This window comes from Mobula birostris, chromosome 13 (assembly GCF_030028105.1).
Source record: "Mobula birostris isolate sMobBir1 chromosome 13, sMobBir1.hap1, whole genome shotgun sequence".
NCBI lineage: Eukaryota > Metazoa > Chordata > Chondrichthyes > Myliobatiformes > Myliobatidae > Mobula > Mobula birostris.
The window spans coordinates 90,779,171-90,791,669 of record NC_092382.1 but is presented as its reverse complement, the minus strand read 5'-3'; the positions used below and the strand labels follow the sequence as shown (position 1 = coordinate 90,791,669).

At 47.6% G+C, this 12,499-nt stretch overlaps 1 pseudogene; it reads right to left on the bottom strand.

Annotated features, from left to right (window-relative positions):
* Positions 1 to 7,770: 7,770 nt before the first annotated feature.
* On the bottom strand, positions 7,771 to 11,618 carry LOC140208042 (C-reactive protein-like; annotated as a pseudogene).
* Positions 11,619 to 12,499: the final 881 nt, after the last annotated feature.

Here is a 12,499-nt window from a genome sequence, read left to right as displayed (position 1 = left end):
AGACAGCGGCAGGATTTGCTAACACTGTCGAATTTGCTTCTGTTCATTCAGACTGGGGCAGTGTTCCCCGTGTATCTAAGCAGCCTCTCTTTGTAAAATAAAATGTTGTGTGTAAGTTACATGGGACTAGAAATAGAATGGTTTATTGGTGAAAATGCATCAAAGTGTGGTGAAAAGCCCATCCATCATTCATATTGTTCGTCCAATCAACTGATTGCATGGTGCATTGGAGGAGAACAATATAGAGCAATAGCAGATTGCACAGTAATGTTTAATAGCTACAGAGAAGGGCAGTGCAGGTTGTCTCATCCTCCCTTTAGAATGATGCTTTGAAGAACATTGGGATAAAGTGATTATATAACTTCTGACTTCAGCCATTGCTGCTGCACTCTCATCCCTGCTAGTGTCCCCTTGCCATCAACTTTGGCCAGCTCCTCTCTCATGCCTATGCAGTTCCTTTCACTTGATTATAATAGTGTTACATTTGATTTCAACCTTTCCCTCTCAGACTGCAGTCTGAATACTGCCAGATGATAATCACTGACTCCTAAAAGCTCCTTTCCCTAAAACAAACCACCGAGAGGCCGTCAGAATTGAAGACAAACTTAACCAAGCAAATAACAAGAACAGGTGAAAGGCTGGGCAGTTGATAATGAAGAACTCACAGCCAACATGGCAAAATATGCCCATGATCTACTGGCCACAAGCCAGGAACCAGATGGAATACACTTCTGCTGCCTGGATGAGTGCAGCTCCAACGCATCCCAAGTTCAACACATACTGAGGACATCACTGTCAAAAACGGGTCATTCTTGCATGAGCCATTAGTAATCAGTTGTGTATCAGAGGGATCAGCACCGCACCTAAACTACTTGGAATGTATGTGTATGAGTTGGCTGAAGGAACTGAATGTATTGTAGCCAATGCGGGGGGTGAGGGGGCAGGGGGTGGTTCAGCCATGTGTGAGGAGATCGAAATGAGATGGTGTGGGTATATACGGAACAAGAAGTTGACACTTGTAGTGTTATGTGTGAAAATGTGAGTTTCCCACTTGAGAAAAGAACATTTTCTACAAGAATACAATACTGCAGTACAATAACTCACAACATCTGTCAGCATGAGCATTCAAGTCAGTTCCAACATTGACCATGAACACAGTGATCAGAGCAGAAGTGTTGTGATGGGACTATACACGGATGACAACAGCAACGGGTACAGAGTATGCCACCAGATCCCACTCCATCGAGACAGGCAACACAGCATAATTCTTTCTGCGTTTGGGAAGGAGAGAGCCTGTCTGTTCATTCTTATTATGGATTCCCGCTTGTAACTCCTGATGGGTTGGTATCTTAATTCTGCGTTCCATTTCCACCCCTCATCAGATGAGAGCATCATGCAGCAAAGAACAAATAAATCTTGTGGGGTCTCATTATACATTTGTATAGTACAGCGGACATACCATACAAACTGTGCTGGTTTTTCTTTTCTATCGGGGGCCTGATTCATGATCGTTACCATCTCTTGAGGCTTCTGGTGTGCATACAAGATTTACTCAAGGCTGTCACTCCTCAGCTGCTCGTGGACTGGGCAGCATTTGGGTAGGCAGTTGTCTCTGTGGAGCCCTTAACTCTGGGGTTTTATTGGATTCTTCCCTCCCTGTCTTGGAATAATCCCTTTCCCTTTCTGGATCTCAGGGTAGAGACAGCCTTCCCTTCCCTGCCGCTGCTGTTTTATCCGAGTGGCCACCGTACCTGAGTACTGGGAGGATTGGGGTTTGGAAGCACTGGGTGCACTCGGCCTCTGGTAAGGTGGGGGATAAGGTGGGTGCCCAGTCCTCATCGCGGTCACTGTCCTTAAACAGGGTCGTTATGCCAGATATGGGTTCGGGATCCTGTATTGGCCCTAGATCTTCGCATGCGGCACTGCTGATTTTAAACCTTCCTGTCTGTCTGTTTCTTGTTCTCTCTTTCTTCTCCTTTCTACCCATTAGCACGCCACTTGCAATGTCTCCCAGCTCATGGGAGTCCCTTCTGCTGTACATACCTCTATCCCTTTATGACATGCATTATTCCTCCAGCTGGCCAGTAAGGTACCATTCCATTTAGTTTCGGCTCTACCTTTCCATTCTTTAATCAATAATTTCCACTTTTTACTGCAATTTTTTTTCCCAAATTATACTTACTGCTCATTTACCCTGGTGGCCACACTGTTTCCCTAGTTTCTTTGTTAGCGCTTTCTTTGTCTGGCGTACTGACCTCTACCTTGCTGAGGCACAGTGACAACTCGCAGATACCTCCTCTTATTTACCCCTCGATCGTAACCCCACCAAGGAGCACCAGGCCATTGTCTCCCACACCATCACCGACTTTATCCGCTCAGGGGATCTCCCATCCACTGCTACCAACATAATAGTTCCTACACCTCGCACTTCCCGTTTCTACCTCCTACCCAAGATCCACAAACCTGCCTGTCCTGGCAGACCTATTGTCTCAGCTTGCTCCTGCCCCACTGAACTCGTTTCTGCATACCTCGACACGGTTTTATCCCCCCTTGTTCAATCCCTTCCCACCTATGTTCGTGACACTTCTCACGCTCTTAAACTTTTCAATGATTTTAAGTTCCCTGGCCCCCACTGCTTTATTTTCACCATGGATATACTTCCATCCCCCATCAGGAAGGTCTCAAAGCTCTCCGCTTCTTTTTGGATTCCAGACCTAATCAGTTCCCCTCTACCACCACTCTGCTCCGTCTAGCGGAATTAGTCCTTACTCTTAGTAATTTCTCCTTTTGCTCCTCCCACTTCCTCCAAACTAAAGGTGTAGCTACGGGCACCCGTATGGGTCCTAGCTATGCCTGCCTTTTTGTTGGCTTTGTGGAACAATCTATGTTCCAAACCTATTCTGGTATCTGTCCCCCACTTTTCCTTCACTACATCGACGACTACATTGGTGCTGCGTCCTGCACGCATGCTGAGCTCGTTGACTTCATTAACTTTGCCTTCAACTTTCACCCTGCCCTCAAGCTTACCTGGTCTATTTCTGACACCTCCCTCCCCTTTCTAGATCTTTCTGTCTCTATCTCTGGAGACAGCTTATCCACTGATGTCTACTATAAGCCTACTGACTCTCACAGCTATCTGGACTATTCCTCTTCTCACCCTGTCTCTTGCAAAAATGCCATCCCCTTCTCGCAATTCCTCCGTCTCCGCTGCATCTGCTCTCAGGATGAGGCTTTTCATTCCAGGATGAGGGAGATGTCTTCATTCTTTAAAGAAAGGGGCTTCCCTTCCTCCACCATCAACTCTGCTCTCAAATGCATCTCCCCCATTTCACGCATATCTGCTCTCACTCCATCCTCCCACCACCCGACTAGGAATAGGGTTCCCCTGGTCATCACCTACCACAGCACCGGCCTCTGGGTCCAACATATTATTCTCCGTAACTTCCACCACTTCCAACAGGATCCCACCACTGAGGACATCTTTCCCTCCCCACCCCCTCTGCTTTCTGCAGGGATCGCTACCTACGCGACTCCCTTGTCCATTCGTTCCCCCCCATCCCTCCTGGCACTTATCCTTGTAAGCGGAACAAGTGCTACACATGCCGCTTACACTTCCTCCCTTTCCACCATTCAGGGCCCCAGACAGTCCTTCCAGCTGAGGCGATACTTCACCTGTGAGTCGGCTGGGGTGATAAACTGCGTCCGGTGCTCCCAATGTAGCCTTCTATATATTGGCGAGACCCGACGCAGACTGGGAGACCGCTTTGCTGAACATCTACGCTCTGTCCGCCAGAGAAAGCAGGATCTGCCAGTGGCCACACATTTTAGTTCCACATCCCATTCCCATTCTGACTTGGCCACATTTGTGCTGCTAAGGTGAGAATTTTACCAGGCTGCCAGTCTCGTATTAGTTACAAATTTCAACCGGCCATCTCGTGAGACATACGCAACCCCTTTTCCGAATCATCAAATTTCAACCAACCATATCCTGTCACCCGCAGCAGTGTAAAAGAGACAACTGGTTACCTTAAATTCTGTATCCAAATGGGTCGTCTAATCCCGTCAAGGTACCGGTCTCAATGGGTGAGGGGCAAAAATGTTTGGTCGGACACAAGGAGTAGCCAAAGGTAAACTACCTCGGGGCGCCTGTTACTCAGACTGTGTTCAATTCAAGCTCCCTATCACTTACTCAGCCCAGAAAGACGTTCCCTATGTTGGGATCCGAGTCACGGCATCAAATGTAAATGTAAATTTGCTGGATCAAATAATGACAGCACAAAAAGATCGTTACTTATCTTTTCACCTGTTTATTTCTTCGAGCTCAGCCGGCGAGTGAACTTGCACCTGACATCAGGGAGAGAAACGTTCTCATCTCCCCGGCGGTTCTACAAGTTCACTGCCCGATGTCAGAATTGTTAGAATTTATAAGGTCAGCGATACAAAAGAACAATCAGTTTGATAACCATTCCAGCCAAATCAATGAGCTATTGACACAAAAGTGTGATAGACACTCCAGCCACCTTAATTAAAGAGAGGAATGTCCTACCCCTGTCATATGTCCCCACCGCTTTCCCTTCTTGAAGTTAACAAATAGCAGTTTATTTTTATTGACCAAACACGAGTTGTTTTATTTGCGACATTTCTGAGTCAAGTGCCCTTTCTCGCTCCAGTAAGCTGTCTAGTTGCCACTTGTTATTCGTCCAGCAGTGGTATTGTCGGGAGCAAATACATGCATGGCATTGGGGTTGTATTTATTCATAAAGTAATAAGAGTAAACTGGTCTGATTACTCATCCCCGAGGCATATTTGTGCTGATGGTCGTTGAGTAGGAGATGTCGTTCCGCACCCTTGCTGATTGAAGTCTGCCAATGAGGAAGGTGGTGATACAGTTACAGGTTCTTGTTAGAGAGACCCAAATTTGAAACTTGATGATGGGTTTGGAAGGGATGATTGCGTCGAATGTAGAGTTGTAATCGATGAAGACCTGACCAGTGCCTCATTATAAAACAAGCCCTGCATCTCTTTTGCATCCTTGAGAATAATTTCTGAACCATCTGCAGCTTAGCTATTGGGATATCAGAACGGCACACAGTGCTTGAAGTCTGGTCGCAGCACTTCATTTACAGATGGAACACAACGTCCTAACTCCTGTACTCAGTGTCAAGCGCGACAAAGGCCCAGTGAAGCAAAAGTATGACTTACTGCGTCCGGTGCTCCCAATGCGGCCTTCTCTATATATTGGCGAGACCCGACGCAGACTGGGAGGCTGTTTCACTGAACGCCTATGCTCTGTCCGCCAGAGAAAGCAGGATCTCCCAGTGGCCACACATTTTAATTCCACGTCCCATTCCCATTCTGATATGTCTATTCACGGCCTCCTTTACTGTAAAGATGAAGCCACACTCAGGTTGGAGGAACAACATCTTATATTCTGTCTGGGTAGCCTCCAACCTGATGGCATGAACATTGACTTCTCAAACTTTCGCTAATGCCCCATCTCCCACTCATACCCCATCCATTATTTATTCATTTATATACACACATTCTTTTTCTCTCTCTCCTTATTCTCTCTCTGTGCCTCTCACTATACCCCTTGCCCATTGTCTGGGATTCCCCCCACCTTTTTTTCTCCCTAGGCCTCCTGTCCCATGATCCTCTCATATCCCTTTTGCCAATCAACTTTCCAGATCTTGGCTCCATCCCTCCCTGTCCTATCTTCTTCTATCATTTCGGATCTCTCCTTCCCCCTCCCACTTTCAAAACTCTTACTAGTTCTTCTTTCAGTTAGTCCTGACGAAGTGTTTCACCCCGAAACGTCGACTGTACCTCTTCCTATAGATGCTGCCTGGCCTCCTGCGTTCACCAGCAACTTTTAAGTGTGTTGTATGATTTATGTTCCTGTCGACCTGCATTTTCATGTTCAGGGAATTATATAACTCTACCCATTGAGCGGTTTGTGCTACAACACTCCTGAGAGCAGAGACCTCTCCTGTTTATACGCTTCCCTGGTTCAACTTCCCAGGAGACAACACGTGACATATCTCTGAATTAAACCGCATATGCTTGTCTTTGCCCCCTGGTGCAGTATAACAAAATCCTTTACGGAGAGGTAGCGCTGTCTTCCGTTCTCTCTGCCTTATCTGTCTGCCCCGTTGTGTTGGGCACATGGCCAAGTGGTTAAGGCGTTCGTCTAGTTATCTGAAGGTCGCTAGTTCGAGCCTCAGCTGTGGCAGCGTGTTCCTCTTACCTGTGTTCCCATCCCTCACTTTCTTTCCCTTGTCTTTATCGAATGAGTTCCTATCCCCTCTTTCCCCTCACCGTCTCTGATCATCACCTCCTATCTAGCTCACTTCCTCTGCTTGTCTCACACCTGATGTTCGCCTCTCTTTTCCTGAAACTCAACTCCACTCGGCCTCCTTTGCTCGCATTCGTTCCCCAGACTTCCTTCTCCAACACACTCTGTTTCTCCCAAATGTCTCAACTTCTCTGTCCTTCTTTATTTTCACTTTCACATCAAACTGCTTCTCCCACTTCCTGTCTCTTCTGACTTTTGTCTCCCATCCCTTCCTCACTCTCTATTGTAAGACAACATGCAATCCCGAATCCAAAGCTGTGACAATGCTTTTGGGGCGATTCTGCCTCATGGAGATGATTTTTTATTCTCCAGCTTCCCACCTGTGTATATATTTACAGGCGCATCTGGGTAGGGATATATTTCTCATTTAGAAATATCTCTGCAGAACTGTGATTGTGACACTGAAGCGATGAATGCGGAAAACTGAACAGCAGACATCGGAGTTCCAAGTATTGGATATCCGATTTGACAAGGTGCCACGTATGAGGCTGCTTCGCAAGTTAAGAGCCCATGGTATTGCAGGAAAATTACTAGCTTGGTTAGATCATTGGCTGCTTGTAGTTGAATTTGGGAATTCATTACCGCAGCCAGGTGCTGAAGCCAGGACGAAACCTTTTGAAGGTTGAAAGGCTAGACAGCGTAGATGTGTAAAGGATCTTTCCCATGGCCAGGGAGTGTGGGACAAGAGGGCGCAGCCTCAGGATATGGGGGCGTTCATTTAAAGCAGATGCGGGGACATTTATTTGGCAAGAGTGTTAAACATGGGGATTCATTACCACAGCCAGGTCTTTGCCTTATTTAATTCAAGGCTTGATATGTTCTTGACTGGACATGACATAAAAGGTTACCGTCAGAAGGCCAGGGAGTGGGACTGAGGAGGGAAAAAAAATTTCAGTCGAATCAGACTTAATGGGCTAAATGAACTAGTTCTGCTCTTACATCATGGTGTTACGGTCTTATCTCGGAACCAATTGTGAATCTGGCAATGGACGTCTCGCAGCATCTAAGAACGTTCACTTTGATAATCTGGCAACGAGGCAGAGTAAGCATATGGGGCGGCATATTTGGAACACAAATTCTGCTAAAATCAGGGAACAGTCTCTCAAAACATATGGTAATGGGATGCTGGACATTTGGGGATGGGGTGGGGGTGTGAATGACCCTCCAGAAAGTGATCACTCTGAGGTGGAAAGGGGGAAAGTGGAAGTCGTGGGAAAAAAAGGCGATAGCCAGTGTAAGTGTGCAGACACTGTCTATGTAGCATTTTGCTCAAATTTGCTTCAAATTTATTTATATGGTCCCGCTTACACAGGTATGTACTAGCCCATCCTGTCATCCTCACACTCTGTCATCCACAGCACCTTCGCCCCGCTCCTCAGCCGGTCCACTCGCCATACTCTTTCTGGACTGTCACGTCATAACTTGCACTCCAGATCATCACTGAATTCCACTGTACTGGTGGTCTCGAAATCCATTGTGGACCAGTCGATGATATTCCCCCCAGAAAACAGACATCCCCGCATTACCTCCGCCACCTCCCTATCCCCCAAAGCGTGATCCCACAGGTTGACCTGGGATATCTCCCCTACAAAGGACTGGTCTGCCTGGAAGCCCCCTCCACCTCATCCTGATCCTGTCCAAGAATCACCACACCACCTCCCTTCACTCTCTGACCCTGCCAGAGCATCTTCACCAAGCTCTGTTTCCCGTCTACCCACAACACGACATGTCCGCTCTCAGACTCCCAGCTGACACAGAGGTGCGGGTGTCGTCAGATCCAGATGGAAGCCCCGTTGTCCCGACACCCAGAAGAGAATCTGCTTATCACTGTCGGGTGTAGCGTAGGAGAAGGTAGCATGGCTTCGCGTCAGCTCGGTGGCTGAGCGCATGCAGAGGGTGAAGGCACGCAGCTCGGGGAAACTGTTCGGCAAAAGCTTCACGTGGGAGTTGGAAGACTGCTGGGGAAATATGACAGTCTTGCCCCAGACACCTAGAGGTAGAAATTGACAGAGTACAGAGAAGGGGATACAAAGGGTAACGGGAGAGGAGGGTTGGGAGAGTGAAAGAAGAGAGCATAAGTTGTGAAATTAGCTTATTATTCTCTTAAAACAATAAGACAGTAGCTGTCCTTGTTAACTTTGCTACCTGCTTTCATGCCAGAAATTGCTGGCCCGTTGTTACCATAACTTATTCTACCGGAGCGCCATTGAAGTTTTGCTGACCTTCAAGTGCGGGGGTTTGCATGGCGTTTGACCGCAAGACCCTGCAAAGGTTTTGAGGACTGCTGAGAGGATCACAGAGTTCTCTCTGTTATCATTCAGGATAATTATGAGGAGCGCTCCATTAAATCCGAACAATTGTGAGATTTTGCGCTCTTGGAGATGAAATGAAAGGAGAAAGGACACAGGTAATGGTAAGCCCACTTATAACACTGAGGTACAAATGGGGAGTGTAGCACTTGAATGCAATGGGGCCCAATATTTTTGTGGGAGGATTCAGTAGAGCTGTTGGGACTTGGTTTAAACTAATAGGGCAGGGTGACATGAACCAGGATGATAGAGGTGAGGATGAGCTACAAGTAGATGATAGGTGTAAGGAAGGACAAGTCAATGATTGGGTATAAATGCTGACAGAGCAAAGAGTTAAACTACACCACGGAAGCAATATTCAAATGGGCGAATAATACAGGACTGAAGGTGTTGTATATTTAAATGCGGACGGCATTCGAAATAAGGTGGACAGATTTGTGGCGCAATTAGAGATTGGTCTGTATGATGTTGTGGGGTTCTTTGTGTAGTGGGTGACAGATAGTCAGATTTAGGAGCTAAACATCAAAAAACATACCTTGTATCGAAAGGACAGACAAGTAGGCATAGGTGGTGGTGTGGCTCTGTTGATAAGAGATGGAATTACATCCTTAGAGAGAAGTGATGATGGTCGAGAATATTGAATCAGTGTGGGTAGAGTTAAGAAATTTTAATGGTGAAAAATAATATGAGTATCATTTATAGGTCTCCAAATGGTAGGAAGATGTGTGGTTAAGATTCAAAGGGAGCTGGGAAAGAAATATAATAAAGCTAACGGCACAATTGTAATGGGGGACATTAATATGCAAGGGGATTGGGAAAATCGGGTTGATGCCGGATCGAAAGAGAGTGAATTTGTTGAATGCCTACAAAATGGACTTTGAGCAGCTTGTGCTTGAGCCTATGGTGGAAAAGACTATCTTAGATTGTGCTGTGTAATAACCCAGATCTTCTAAGGGAGCTTAATGTAAAGGAACCCTGAGGAGACTGTGATTGAATTCCTTCTGCAATTTCAGAAGGAGAAGCATAATTCATATGTATCAATATGGCAGTGAAATAAAGGAAATCACAGAGACATGAGAGAAGAGCTTGCCAAGGTGGATTGGAGGACACTGGCGGAAATGACGGCACAGCAGAGATGGCTAAAATTTCTGGGAATAGTGCACAATGTGCAGGATAGATATGTCCCACAAAACAAGAAATTCTCAAATGGCAGGGTCAGGCCACCGTGGCTAACAAAGGAAGTTAAACAGAGAATAAAAGCCAAGGAAAGGGCACATAAGGTAGCAAAAGAGAGCGGGAAGTTTCATGATTGGGAAACTGTTAAAACCCAACAAATAGCAACTGCGAATGCTATAAGAACGGAAAAGATGAAGTCTGAGAGCAGAGAAGGCAATAGCAAAAGCAGGATACGAACAGTTTTTTTTCATTTATATAAAGATGTCATAAGGCGGGGGCTGGGAACGGACCCAAGTGCAAGACACAGGCACTGAAGTACTAGGGACAGGACTAGGATACAGGGCGATAGCATGGACATGGACACGAAAACCGGGAACCCAGAACAGGACTGGACAGAGAGCTAGGAGCCCGGGCTTGGACTCCAAGCCAGAGTCTGGACAAGGACCCAGTGCCTGGGTCTTGCCTCTGGCTCAGACCCCAGAACTAGGCAAGGATGAGGCTTGGCAGGCAGGCAAGACGAGGCTGGAGTCTTCCGGCTTGAGGCTAGAGGCGAGGCTTGGCAGGAGGCAGGAGTCTTCAGGCTTGAGGCTAAGGGCGAGGCTTGGCAGGAGGCTGGAGTCTTCAGGCTTGAGGCTAGGCAGGAGGCTGGGGTCTTCAGGCTTGAGGCTAGGCAGGATGCTGGGGTCTTTAGGCTTGAGGCTAGGGGCGAGGCTTGGCAGAAGGCTGGAGTCTTCAGGCTTGAGGCTAGAGGCGAGGCTTGGCAGAAAGCAGGAGGCTGGAGTCTTTAGGCTTGAGGATAGGCAGGAGGCTGGAGTCGTCAGGCCTGAGGCTAGGCAGGCTCCTCCTGTGTCCTCATCAATTCACTATTCAGTCGGAGAAAACACTCAGAGACCACGTTTTCGCTCGATCAATTCTTTATTCAACTTGATCCAAGGAGAGGTAACCACCATACGCTTCTACAGCGTCTGGCGATCAACTCTACCTAGCACGAGTACAAGGTTACATTTATATCCAAAAAAAAAAAAAAAAAAGGGTTTCAGTTAGCACCTGTTTCCCCTGTCCACACTTATGACGGTTTTGTGGTTGGTAATTTCATCATGGTCACAATAGCTTCACGTGCAGAGGTACAGGTCAGTAAGCACTTCTATTCGAAGAGATGAGCATGCAGTTGCAACATCCTAACCGTGCCCGATTCTGTTGTCTAGTTCCTGCACCTGCTATATTTTCCAGGTCACATACACCATTTAACCCTTCCTGTCCCGTACTCTAACCCCCTTTTCACTTACACATTCCCTCCTTTTATCATCTCAATGATAACCACCAATATCATGGAAATCCTCAGGTATCAGTTCAAGCAGCTCGCCGGCTTCTACAGGGTTCTTCACTACCATCATTGGTTTTCCTAGCATTAAGTCCCCTAGGGAGAAAAAGCAGGCCGCCCCATACCCAGCCACTTGTCCTGGGGTGAGGGTAGTCAGTTTCTGGTAGCCTGCGCAGAACTCTTGGGAAACCTCTTTCTTAAGTCTTGCAGGTGGCGTGCCAGGGAACTGCAGTGAGGAAGAAGGTGCCATAGGCCACTGAGGAAGGATAGGGGTATTCCAGGAAATTGGTGGCCGTGCCATTGTAGAAGAAGAAATACCCCTGAGAAGTGTACAGGGTTTCAGTACATCCCTTGGCTGTCATCAGAGATACCCATGATCCTTCCAGGCACATGGGCTTTTACCGGGAGGACAGGAGGCCCATTTGGTCCCCTCGATGTAGTCCGGGCGGGGGAACATGTGGTTGTAGACTCAGAGGTGTGCGCGGTTTCCTTCTCCACATAGAAGGTGTCCTCCCCGAGACAGGGGCACACAATTCGACTTACTACAGGTACAGGTGATGCTCTGCCCGTTGTTCGAGGGGTGACACTGCCTTCTTTCGCAGACGTCATATAGGCACGCGAGGGGTGTGCAGGCAAAAATGTCGGAGCATCCCCATCCTGTCCCGTTGTAACAGTTCTTGTAGCTTGGGCCTCCCCGCGGGGGTTTGGGGTTGCCCTCCCACCAGAGGTCTCCCTTAAACCATTCCGTACTGTAACGGTGGTCACTACTTGTCCATGTAATGTTAGCCGGAGGAAATAGTCAAGCCCCACAGGGGCCTTGGTGGGGTCACAGGTAAGTTTCACCCTCCTTTCCTTAGGCAGGGTACTGTCGCGGGGGGCGCACCGGAAGGGTTAGTAGGTGCGGTCCCAGTGCGGGAAGATAGGGAATAGGGAGGAGATACTCGCGTGGGGAGGATAACAGACGATAGTGGTTCCAAATAATCGTCTATGTACCTTTTGAAAGTAATTTTCACTGATCTATCCCAAAGGGGGGGCGGGGGGCCTTCCAAGCGTGAAGTTTTTGGTGAAATCCCAATTCCTTTTTTTTTCCCTCAAGGTGCCCCTCTTTGAGCTCACTAAGGATGTTGAGGTCCCTTTTAGGGCTCCCCGGGAACACCTTCCTTTATAAGACTGGTTTTCTAGTTGGTTCTCCATTCGGTTCCCCTGCATTCAAAATCAAACCTGCAGCTTCGGTACCGACAGGGGAGGACCCAAGAGTTCCTTCCATCCAGGACTAGCCCAGCAGTCCGGTTGCTGGAGCTTTCCGGTACAGTAATTGATCTTGGTAATGTTCCGTTC